At 37.5% G+C, this 13,401-nt stretch overlaps 1 protein-coding gene across 1 annotated transcript in view; it reads right to left on the bottom strand.

The window, feature by feature from the left end:
- The window catches only part of OPN5 (opsin 5), a 66,187-nt gene extending 54,515 nt beyond the window's left edge, over positions 1-11,672 (bottom strand). The window contains exon 1 of the mRNA XM_020993950.2: positions 11,501-11,672. The gene's annotated coding sequence lies outside the window, so the exon portion shown is untranslated. The remainder of the gene's footprint in view (positions 1-11,500) is intronic.
- Positions 11,673-13,401: the final 1,729 nt, after the last annotated feature.

Raw genomic sequence — 13,401 nt, forward strand, 5'->3', positions numbered from 1 at the left:
ATCTTAATGAAGCTCCTCTGATGACAGAAGCAATGAGCACCGATTAAGCACCTACTACATGCCAGTCACTGTTCTAGGCATAGGGGACATAAGAAGAAGAAGAAGTTCAGTCATTTCAGATTCTTTGTGACCCCATTTGGGATTTCTTGGCAAAGATGCTGGAGTGGTTTGCCATTTCCTTCTCCAACTCATTTTACAAATGAGGAAACTGAGGCAAACAGGATTAATTGATTTGCCCAGGGTCACAGGGCTAGAAAGTGTCTGAGGCCAGATTTGAACTCAGGAAGATGAGTTTCACTTTATCCACTGCACCACCCAGCTGCCCCATGGAGGACATAAAGAGGAGCTCCCTCAAGGAGCTTGCATTCTATTGGAGCCTAACAATATGTCCACAGATAATTAAATATAAAACATATATAAAGTTTGAGGAAAGAGCAGTACTAAATAAGGACATCAGACTTCAGGGCTTTTTCCTCTACACCTTGCTGTTTTGTATTTGTATTTATTTTGTATTTATATTTGTTGAGGCTGAGGAGCATAGTGGATAGAGTGTTGGACAAAAGATCTGAGTTCAAATCCCATCTAAACATGTATTAGCTGTCTGACCCTGGACAAATCATTTAACCTCTTTCTGTAATAACATTTACCTTCCAGGGTTGTTACGAGTATCAGATGAAATAATGTATGCTAAGTGCTTTGCAATCCTTAGAAAATCTAGCTATTAACAGTAATAGCATGCACCAAAGAGCTGGAACAAAGATGACTGTCATTATATCGCTGGAAGCTGGGCTTTTGACACCTTCTAAGCTCTCCTCTTTTTTCCCAATTAATTCCCAAGCAAGAAATCTCAGACTCCTGAAAGTCAATAGATGCAGGCCAATGTCTAACTGTAAAAGAAAGTTTATCACCTATAAAGGAATTTCAAGAAGATAGGAGAGGTTTGTTGTTGTTGGGGTTTTTTTTTTCCAGGGGTGGGGACAGCAAAGCCTTCTTGGTATACCAATCCAATTTGTTAAGCATTTACTAAGCACCTACTATGTATAAAAATATTTCTATGTATTGGGGATAGAAAGACAAAAATCAAAGCAACCTCTCACTTCATGATTTTGCTGGAAAGATATACTATTTTTACTATCTATGTCTAATGCTGCCCCTGACTTGCTTCCCATATACTGAGCCCTTTCAAACATTATGGCTCAGAACCAAGCTATAAATCCAGGGCCCTGGTGCTGCAAGTCTTTTATAAGCCCTTTTAGAAAATCACCAGATGCTCCCATTTTTTTTTTCCAAAGGGCCTTACAAATACTGATTAAAATCATCCAGCCAACCGCTCTGGGGGAAAATAATGTTGCTACAGATAGAGCTGTTTTCGAAAAGCTTCTTTTGAATTATAGTGTTATAGTGAAGACTGTTTTTCTTTTCCCCAGTGGAAAGGATAAATCCTTCTTTATGTCAACGTAAACCTGGAGGAAGAACAACTTGTGGGCACACCAATCACAAGCTAGACTTACACATTCAATGCTGCAGCTCTAGCTAAAACACAAGCCAATTCCCATATAACAAGATTTGTATTTAATCTCACTCTCTTTTCTTAATATGTATAAGACTGTTATTGCTCATGAATAAAGCATCAGATGTAGAGGGTAGAAGAAATTTAAAGGATCTGGAATTAATATGGCACTCTATGGGAGTTCTTGCTTTATGTTGTAACTGAGGATATTTAGCTTTAAGTTAAAATGATCCCTTCGGAACCTTCCATCTCTCCTTCCCTCTGGCCTTCCTTTCCTCTGACTTTGCTTCCTTTGGATAAATATTAGTGAAGCACCCTGTTATAGGTGACAGATACCAAGTTTAAATGAGAAATGGGTCCCTGTCCTCTTTAGATCATACCACATCTTACAGAATAACTATAATCAACAACAAAACATCAAGGCATAAAAGAGGTGAGGTCTGGGGAGAGTTGTAGTAGTTGTTCAGCCATTTCAGTCATGTCCAACTCTTTGTTGACCCCATTTGGGGTTTTCTTGGCAAAAATAATGGAGTGGTTTACCAATTCTTTCTCCAGCTCATTTTTACAGATAAGAAATGAAGGCAAACAGGGTTAAGTGACTTGCTCAGGGCCATATAGCTAAGAAGTATCTGAGATCAGTTTTGAACTAATGAAAATGAGTCTTCTTGATTCTAAGCTTAGCGCTCTATTCACTGTACCACCTAATTGGAAAATCATCATTGACTCATAGGATCAGGTAAGTTTTCACAGAGGAGATATTCTTTGAATTGAGCATTAAGAGATAGGTAGGATTTCAATCATTTAGGCTGAGGTAGGGAGACATTCCATGAACAAGAAACATTATAAGCAAAGTCACACATGGAAAAGAGTAAGACCGGTATGGAGAACAGTGAGAATTAGAATTTCGTGGAACGTAGAGAATGTGTAGAGGAGTAGTATGAGTAAAGACTGGAAAGATAGAGTGACATCATATTACAGAGGATCCTGAACATCAAACTGAGTGCCTTGAATGTTGTATTCAACTGCAATAGGGAACCTACAAATTTTGAGCAGAGTAGCATGAGTAGGTTCCTGAATAAGAAAAATTAATCTGACGGCAATGTGAAAGATAGCTTGTGTTAGAGACATAGAGACTCCCAGACAGATTAAGAGGCTATTGTAATAGCACATGTGGAAACTGATGAAGGCTTGTCTCCTCCATTGCTGGCATTAGGAATAAAGAGAAGACAGATGAGGAAGAGATTGCAGAGGTGGAAACGATAGGACGTGGCAAGTGACTAGATATAAGAAATGGAAAAAAAAGAACAATCAACTCTAAAAGGCTTGGGAACTCTGATTAATACAGTGACCAATCACAACTCCAAAGGAAACATGATTAAAATATGCTATCCACCTCTAGATAGAGGAGTGATGACTAGAATGTAAAGCAAAGAACATTTTTCTTTTCCTTTTTTTCTTTTTTGAAGGGGTGGGTAAGGGGGAAATGGTTAATGTGGGAATCTGTTTTGCATAACTATACATATTTGAATAGGTTTTGTTTTTCTTATCTTCTCAATGGATGGGGAAAGGGGAAGTGGAGGGTAATAATTAGGAATCAAAAACAAAAAATAAAGTTGATTTAAAAAATAGAAGTAAGGGAGAAGGAAGAGACAGAGAACACCATGGTTTCAAGCTAGGCAACTGAGTGAGGACTAATGCTGTGAACACTGAATGAAATCAAAAGGGGCAGCAGAAAGTTATAAACTGATTTTAACTTATTAGGAGAGATATGAGATTTGTTTCTCAAATGCAGTTAAATCATTTATTTGAAACTGGAAGAGACTTTAAAGGTCATTGAATACAATGCCCCCATTTTCCAGGTGAGAAAACAGGTCCAGAGAAGAAAAGTGACTTTCCCAGGGTCATTCAGAGAATAACTGAGGGAAAAATTTAAATTTAGGTCTTTCTGACTAGGTCCATCATTATATTCACTATACTAATCTTCCTGCATTAGATGATTTTTCAAGATATCCCCTGAGTTTGCGATTTGAGCTATAGTGTGTCTCAAGAGTAATTTCTATGGGAACAGCACTGAGTGAGCCCCAGTATCCCCTAATATCTGTCGACTGTCCAGAATGAGGGACACAATAGTTCTTCTGTATTCTGCCCTCATCTGGCCATATCTGGAAGCCACATTTTAGGAAGGAAATTGACATGCTTGAAGGCAACCAGAATGGTAAAGGGTCTGTAGGATATGTCATATTAGCATTGGCTGAAGGAACTAGGGATACATAGCCTAGAGAAAACTCAGGGGAAGGTAGGGTATATGATAATCTCTTCAAGTATTTGAAATACTATTAGTTGAATAGGAATTAGATTTCTTCTGCTTATTCTTGCTATTCTCCACACGTAACACTCTATGTCCCATCTCTGTGTCTTTGCACTGGTGGTCCCCTATACCTGGAATGCCTTACCTCCACCTCTTGGAATTCTGAGTTTTCTTCAAGCTTAGCTCAAACACCATCTTCTAAGCCTTTCTTGATCCCCCATGGTTTGAGTGTGTCTCTCCATCACCAAATTACTTTGTATCTATTTTATATATACATAAATACATGATAGATAGATAGATATGTAGGTACGTAAATAGATAGGCAGATAGATAGACAAAATGTTTATCTCAAGAACAGGGATGGTTTCATTTTTGTATTGTATTTGTAGAGCACAGCATAGCGCATAATGCTTTATTGGAGTTCAATCAATATTTACGAGTTGATTGATTTCTTGGCCTTAGAGTGCTAGACTAGGAGCAACTGGGTAGAAGTAGCTGAGAAGTAGGTTCTTACTTGTTTTAAGGGGCAACTTCCTAGCAATTAGAAATCCCCAAAATAGGAAGAAACACCCTAGGAATTTGGTGTGTCCCTCTTAAGGAAGTCTAAATGGCATTCATTGGGAATGTTGTAGAAGGTATTCCTGTTCTGATATGAGTTGGAGGAGATAGTCTTTAAGGACCCTTCTAATTTTGAGATAATATGAATTCCAGTGTTCCTAAATACAGCATTCTATTCAAAGGTCTGCTAATCCCTGAAAAAAAAATTCCTAAAAATCTCAGCATCCTTTGTATCAGAGTAAGCTGCAAACCAAGTCTAATAGTTTGGAATCTCTCCTGGTTCTGAAATCAAGGCAACAAAAAAAAAAACTAAACTAAAAACTCACTTTTGAGTTATGAGAATTAATCTAAAAACATAATTTTCTGGGATTGGAGAATGAAGTAAAATTAACAAAATCTCATACATGAACCAATTTCTTTAACAAAATTGAATGTTCCTTTGAATTAAATATTTAATAAATGTAGAAAAGAGACAAATAATTAGTCTACTCCCAAGGGGAATTACAATGGTAAGATCAAGTAAGGAAAATAGTCTAGATTCTGTTCCACTTTTTAGTTTTCAAACAATTGCTAGGATGCAGTTTCCTCATTTACAAAATAATGGGATTGAACTAGATGTCTCTTCCAACTCCGACAATCCATGATTCTATAAGATTTACCACTCACTGCCTAGCAAAAAGCTATTTCTTGAGGTGGGTAGGACATGGGAAAGGTTAGTTTGGATGGAGAAGCAGAGGTTGGGAAAACTGTGGGACATGAGGAGCTACCCAGAGCAAGCAAGACCAGTTTTGGGGACCTGGGAGTAACAAGAGGTCACCGTGGACATCATCTAAAAAGGGGGAGAGAAGAACCATCAAGGTAGGTAGATTCTCTGCCTCATAATCATCCCCACCCCCACCTCCAATAAAAATAAATTTTTTACTTACGCCTAGGACTGGCTATTTCTACAGAAGATGAGGGATCTCCTTCCCTATCTCCCTTGAAGCTTGGTGGTATATTCCTCCCCCTTTCCTATGCCCTTTTCTGTGTTGTCTTCTATTAGAACATAAGATTTTTTGAGGCCAGGAACTATCTTACATGCTTGTATTTGTATCCTCAGGGGTTGTACATGGCACATAGTAAGAACTTAATAGACCCTTTATCTAGCTATTTAGCTAGGCATTTTTTATCAGAGAAGTTGGACTCAAATCTCACCTCTGTTTTTATTACCTATATGACCAAAGACATACTATTTCACCTCTCCAGGCCTTACGTCCTTCATTTGTAAAATAAGAGAACTTGTTTCCCTCGTTAGATGACTGCTAAACTGCCCATAAATCTATGATCTCACGATTTATCCCTATTAAACTTGATTTTATTAGACTTGACCTAATGTTGTAGCCTCTCAGATCTTTCGGAATCCTAACTATCATTGCTCCAAGATGTTAGATCTCTTTCCCAAGCCAATGGGAATTGGCTATATCCCTAGACAACTTGAGAATGTTTCCTTGGTTGGGGAAAACCTATCTCTGGAATCAAAGGCAGAAGACACAAGGCTCTTTGGTACCCTAACTGATATCTTGGGGACTTTCATGAGGCATCCCTGGAGAGTCAAGAGCTTCAGTAAGATATAAATAGAAGCCATGAAGCAAATACAGACTTATTAAGCATCTCCTATGTGCAAAGCACTGTGGTAGAGGCCAAGGAAAACAATGGTAAAACATCCCCTCCCCTCAAGGAGCTAACATTCTAATGTGAGAAACAACACACACATATTTAGGCATAAATAAAACATATAGAAAACATATAGAAAACAACCTTGAAGGGAAAACACTAGCAACCAAGATAGTGGGAAGCTCTTGAGCTGAGTCTTAAAATAAGGTAAATATTGAGTCAAGTCTTAAACAAAATCAAGAATTCTGGAATACAGAAATAAGGAGGAAGACCATTCCAAATATGATGGACAATCAGTCAGTCGACAAGTACTTACTTAGTCAATAAATATTTAATAATAGTCAATAAATAAATATTGTTAAATTTGCCTCCTGCTTGCCAGTCACCGTACTAAGCAATGGAGATACAAAGAAAGGCAAGGCAAGCATTGCCCCCAAGAAGTTTACATTCTGATTGGGGAGACAACATGTAAACAACTATGCATGAATGAGATATATACAGGATAAAATGGCAATATCAGTAGAGGAAAAGTACAAGCATTAAGGAGGATTGATAAAGATAAGATTTTACCTGAGGTGTGAAGGAATCCAGTGAAGCTAGGAGGCAGAGATGAGGAAGGAGAGCCTTCCAGGCATGGGAGACAGCCAGTGAAAATACTCTGGTGGAGTGTCCAGTTTGAGGAGCAGCACTGAGGTCAGCGTCACTGGATTGAAGAATAGGGATTGGTAGTGGGGGTGAAGGGGTGGGGATGGGGGAAGAGTAAAGTGACAGACAGTGCAAAGATGTGGAGAGTGGAGGTGGAGTGTCATGTGTGAACGACAACAGTATGTCTTGACCTAAGAGATAGTAATATATAATAAAGCTGGAAAGGTGGGAAGGAAAGAGCTTTTAAATATCTTTAAATGAAAGAAGAATTTATGTTTGCTTTTAGAGGTAATAGATACTGGAGTTTAGGATAGGGACTGTAAGGACAGAGTATCATGGAGCCAGAATGTCATGGAAAATGCTAATGGATGGGCAACTTAGAATGTGTGTGTGTTTGTGTGTGTGTGTTTATAATTGGCTTTGCCTATGGTAGTTCCATTTGGTTAGAAGCTTTTAGTACTTCTAGCACTATTGGACAAGGAAGTGTTTTTAAGTGTGAGTTGGTTAATAAAGTGGGAATATTTCCTATTTAGTATTACTTAATTTACTGAGCTTGATTTATCTTTTTTCGGCCTTCCTTTTATTTTTTTTTAAATTTGGAAACAATCAGCATTAAGTGACCTGCTGAGGGTCACACAGCTACTAAGGGTCTGAGGCTGGATTTGACCTCAGATCCTCCTGACTCCAGGGCTGGTGCTCTGTCCACTGTACCACCTACCTGTCCCCCTTTATGTTTAAAAAAAAAAAACCTTTTATTGATACCTTTGCCTTTATCCCAGATTCATTTATAGAAAATCCTTCCTATTACCACCACCCCTACTACTATTAAATTGTCCCTTTAAGCAAAGAAAAAAAATTAAGCAAAATCATACAAAATAGTAACCACATCATGCTGCCCTAGTAGCCTCCAACTCTTTGAGGTGAATAGTGTGTGTCTTAATCCATTCTTTGTTGGTTTTTAAATTCCTCCCTCTGGCAATTTTCTAGCAATTTTTTAAAAAATTTACAGGGTTTTAATCATTACATATATATATATATATATATATATATATACATATGTGTGTGTGTGTGTGTGTGTACGTGTGTGTATTAACTATACATACATATATATGCATCTATACACATACATATATGTTGTTTTTGGGGGTCTGATCACTTTACACAAATCTTCTGTTTCTTGGGATTCCTCATATTTCCTCAGAATTACAGCACAATAATGTTCTAAGGTATTCAGGGTTCAGCCATTTCCCAATCAATAAGCACCCACTTTGTTTCCAGTTCTTTGCTACTACAAAGAGTGTATAATACACTCTTAAATCATCCAATTTGCAAAACCAGCATTCTTTTCATTTAACCATAGGTATCAAACACATGGTCCCAGGTCACATTCAGCCCACAATACTCCTAAGTGAAGTCTGGACCAGATTAAAAAATAATTGGGAAATATTTGACAACAACAACAACAAAATTTAAATACAATAAAACATAGATAATCTCAATATGTGGTTTTCTAAGTCAATATGAGCCCACAGGGATCTTTATGCACAGTTTAGTGGTCTGTGTTTCTATTTGAGTTTGTTACCACTGCATTAGAACACGTTATCTTCTCTGGACAAAACTTTCTTCAATGCGTTATAAATTATATACATGCAAGCTTGGAATTAGTGCCGTCAAACTAGACTATCCAATTAAAACATTTCCCCAGGTTTTCTGGGTGGAACAATGTGTTACCTCCTAACAATAATTCTGGTCCTCTGTGTTAAAGGCACCCTTGCCAAAAGGGTTACAGAAACCAACGGAGTGGGAAAGATCCTGTATCTGAAGTCAGAAAATCTGGATTCAGGTCCCTGCTTACTTAGCTACCTATATGGCCCTAGTCCAGTCACTTCTTCTCTTTGGCCTTACTTTCCTCATCTAAAAAATAAGGGTGTTGTGGTAAATTACCTTTGAAGTCCTTTTCAGCTCTAAATCCATAGGGATCCTATGATCCCTGGAGTCTAATCAAGCAAAATCAGAAAATAAATTCATTATGACACTCTCTTTGAAGTTGAATGAACACCATTTGAAAAATTGTTTTTAGATACAAGGTACTCTGAACCAGGACTCTGAAGAGGTTGGATAGCCTTTATCTCTCACTTTATTGCAAGGAAAAAAATATGTCATTACACACAAAGAGTACCCATCCACACCATATGCTAGCAACAAGAGGTATAGATGACTTAAGCCATAAATGGAAATGCATGTACTGTAAGGGCAGCGTCATTTTCCCCCCAAGAACCAAATGGGAAAGACAACTACCAATTAAATTTGCCAAATTTTCCTAAATCATGCATAAGGAGGGCAGAGCCATTAGTAAGGAAAACATTCAATACCAATGTATAACTGGTATGTGCTGCTTGAAGAAAATGGGAAGAACAGAACATGGCAAACTTGCAGTCAGAGCTTTGGTATCCTTGGGCTCTTGTTTTTAAGTTAAGCATAATGTAATTCACTACTCTTTCAAACCTTGTTTAACCCCTCAGGAACTTCCAAAGAGAGATTTTTAAATTAAATCCCTTTTCTCTCCAGTTTACTTATCAGACAAAAGGAAGACCTGCTGCTTTAGCTTCCAGCCTTCAGGAAAAGGATATACTTCTCTCTTACATTGTATATAAGTACAAGGTGACAGCTGGAGAATACAATCATAGATTTTGGAAGGATTTTTGAGTTGATCCAATCCAAACCTTCATTTCATGGATGAGGAAATTAAGGTCAGAAAAGGGAAATGATTTGGCCAAAATTTATCTATTCCTTTAGGCCCATCTATGTAAGATTTCCACCACCTTCTTCTTCTTTTTTACCTCTTCTTCTTCCTCCTCCTCCTCCTTTTTTTTCTTCTTCTTCTTCTTCTTCTTCTTCTACTACTACTACTACTACTACTACTACTACTACTACTACTACTATTACTACTACTGATACTACTAATCATTGTTAATAATGAATAATATCTAATTATGTATGTATATATAATATATATGTGTATGTATCTATCATCTCATTTGACCATTCAAGATTACCAAATGCCAGGACAGATAACAAATGATACTAAGCCCCAGAATTAAAACCAAGACTCCAGAACCCCTTATTGCTATGGAAAAAAGCCACTGTATCTAGAGTCTCTGCTTAAGCTAGAAGTAGTCTTTGGTTGGGCATATGCTATGGTAATTATACCTCCTTCATCTCTCAAATTTTGGCTACAAAATGAGGTTGGACAAAGCTGAAACCCTTGAAATAAGTTCCATAACTTTGACCTTACATGGGCCTGGCTCAGCTATGAGACTTTCCACAATATTTATTTTTGGCTCATGCCCTCATCCAGAGTTGTTCCTGGGAAACTCAGAATTTGGCTTGTTTTGACCCTACTCAGGCTTCTATAGAATATATTTTCCATCAAGGATCATAGATTTAGAGCTCGAAGTGGCCTTAAAGGCTATCTAGTCCTCATCATTTTACTGATGAGGAAACTGAGGTCCAGAAAGATAAGTGTCACAGCTAAGGTCACACAGATAGAGAAACAGCATGGCACAGTGGATTGATCTGACCTTGATGCCAAAGACACTTGGGTTCAAATCTTACCTTTTACTTATGCTGTCTGACTCAGGGCATCATGCCACCTCTCAGTACTCAGCCTACTGTGCTCAGTACAGTAGGCAACTCACTACATCTATAAGTGGCAAATAAAGTACTAACAAACATACATTGGTAAAGGAAATTACTGGAAGCACTCAATGCCACTAAAATTGGTTGTCCCATCCCTATCTCTATTCACACAGATAAAAATGGTGGCCAGGATTTGAACCCAGTTCCTCTGACTTGAGAGCCAAGTACTTTTTTTTATTGTCCCACACTGCCCTTCTCAATAGATAATGGATAAAAGTATGCAAGCCAACAATACTGGATATTTCAATGAATATCAGAGCAGTTCCCTTGTTTCACTGTCTTCCAAATTTGAATTCAAATTCCAAAACTGAATGATGCCCTCTGCCCTAGCAGTTTTTCACAGGTGATCAGGATGATGCCCTGGGTAAGGATGGTCATCATGAAATACTTTGAAGGATTTGGAGCCACCAAGTTTCCTTGTTTCTTCTCCTAAGGAATAATAACAACCTTTCTCTGCAAAGATAAAACAAGCTACTGAGCCAGGAACAAACTGACTGTAGAAATTGACAAATATACTTTGGCAGGAAAATGGAAACCCTCCAGGAAGATGACTTCTGACATTTTGATAGCCTGACACTTTGCTATTGCCTTACTCTCAATCTGAAAGGGAAAAAAAAGAAAAAGTCATCACTGCCTTAAAGTTGATTGCTAGAAGCAAATCCACCCCAAATCTAGCATTCAGGCAACAGGAAAAATACTTAATTCATTAGTCAGTGACACACTGTTATTTTGAGTTTCAATCCACAAAAACTATACCTACATAGGATCATACGTAGACTTAGAGCTAGAAAGGAGCTCAGAGGGCATCAAATACAAATTTCTCATTTTATAGTTGAACAGAGAAGTTAAGTAATATGCCCAGGATCACACAGGTAGTGAGTGACAGAGACAGAATATAAACCCAGATCTCTGGATTTTAAAACTAGTGCTTTTCCTACTCCTGAATCCTCTTACAAGGATACAAAGTTAAATATGATATAAGAAAGTAATTTCCAGGCCCTTAGACATGCTTCCTGCCTATATCACAATGTTGGCCATCCATACAAAATTAATCCTCCCAAAATTTTAAATCCAAGCATTCTGTTCCTCTTAGTTTCCTTCAACTCTCCCCCCCAGTTTAAACTTACCAGTATAAAGGGCTCTCAAAACAGAAGTTTCTTTCTCTGGGTTTCTAACTTCATTTGTTCAAGATTCATCAGGTTTGCTTTATTGGGTCTTCATTTCACAGATCAATGTTAGAAGTTGTCTGAGCATCAGCTAGTCCTAGACTTTATCACACCAAAGATTTTCATTTTCTCATCTTTGCTCTCTCCTCCCTTCCCCTGGCAGACTTATGAACAGCCAATCACATCTTCAGAAAAAAAAAATCTAATCTCAATGAATTATGGAAAGGGATGCAATTTTTGGAAAGCGAACGAATCAATGATAAACACACACACACACACACACACACACACACACACACACACACACACCCATGTGTTCATTTCAGCCATCAGAAAATATGTGTAATGCTGCTTATTTTGGCAAAAAAAAAAAAGAAAAACCACTAAATATACTTCTAATGACTCAAAGTGTAAGGGTTTTTTAATCCACGAATTTCAAATAATTGAAAATTGAAGCCTAAGAGTACTTGTGGGGTTTTTTTTAATTTCTTGGGGTTTCTTTAAAGTTCCAAGATACTCTCTTCAATTAGTCAACACAAAGGCTTTTGAAGACTCACTTTCAACATGAAAAAAGACAAGTCCACAAAGATTTTTTAAATTTCAAATCAAATGTCCATTTGTTACTTACACCCAACCCTAACCATTTCTCAGAATCCATTATAAGTTGCTACTTCTCTCCTCAGCACAAGTATTGTACTGTTTTTAGAAGTAAAGTTAGCCAGGCTAAGGGAGAGAAAAATAGGAACTGAAAAGGATTTTGTAATGTTTCCTTAAGAAATATTATTTTCTTTTTCTTCTCTTTAGTTGTGACTATTTATTAATAAATTTAGGAAAACTAATCAAAAGTTAACTGGGTTGTTTCAGGCCTTCCTGAAAAGAGGTGGTATAGCATATGTCTTCTAATATGGACCTAAATCCCCATCCAATGATTATTCTAAGTTCCCAACCTCTCAAAGTAGGCAACAGGAGTCCCTTTTTTCCCTAGTGTTTAAATTAAATCTTTTCTATCAACATCTGTTAAAAGTTCTATAATGAGGCAAAAGATGAGACAATAAGGAAAATGATATGGTAGAACATCTACTTCTTTAGCTCATTGAGAGGTAAAAATATGATTTCTGTCAATTCTCCATCAAACACAAATACAGTATACTACAGTAGAAAGATTAGGAGACATAAGTCCAGGGTTCCAGTCTTGCTGCCACCATTCACTAGACACGTGAACTCAGCAAGTCGATCCACCTCTCTGAGCCTCAGAGTTCTCTTCTGTAAAAGAGACAAGAAATAAAGACAGTGTGTTGATAGAATGCTAAGCTTAAATTCAGGAAAAGCTGAGTTCATATCCTTTCTCTGTTACTCACTCCAGTAGAATAAAAACTCCTTGAAAGGAGCTATCTCACTTTTCTATTAATAGCACCTAGTGCACATTACCTGATATTTAGTATGAACTTAATGACTAACTAGCAGCTATCTGACCTGCGCAAGTCATTTGGTATCTATAAGCCTCAAGTGTCTCCCTAGGATTTTTCCACTAATTCATAAGTTGGCATCTACTTTGGTGGAAAGAATTCCCACATCCTGAATTCCCAACAACTCCACTGAAATCCTAGGTCTTTTGTACATTTAAAATACTAGCAACCTCACAAGATTGTTGCAAGGCTTGAATATGGGTCTAAGTCCTTTACAAATTTTAAAGCCTTACACAAAAATAAAGTTCCTCTTTGACCAATCAAGCTCATTTCAAAAATGTGAATCTTAATCCAAGATCTACTTATAATTTTAAAGTCACCCCAGGACTAGACCCGGTGAGAACAGAAATCACCTGCTGATTTGTGCAGTGAATAGACCTTGAAGACTGCCTAAAT

Source organism: Phascolarctos cinereus, unplaced genomic scaffold (assembly GCF_003287225.1).
Source record: "Phascolarctos cinereus isolate Bilbo 61053 unplaced genomic scaffold, phaCin_HiC Scaffold_5;HRSCAF=322, whole genome shotgun sequence".
Lineage (NCBI taxonomy): Eukaryota > Metazoa > Chordata > Mammalia > Diprotodontia > Phascolarctidae > Phascolarctos > Phascolarctos cinereus.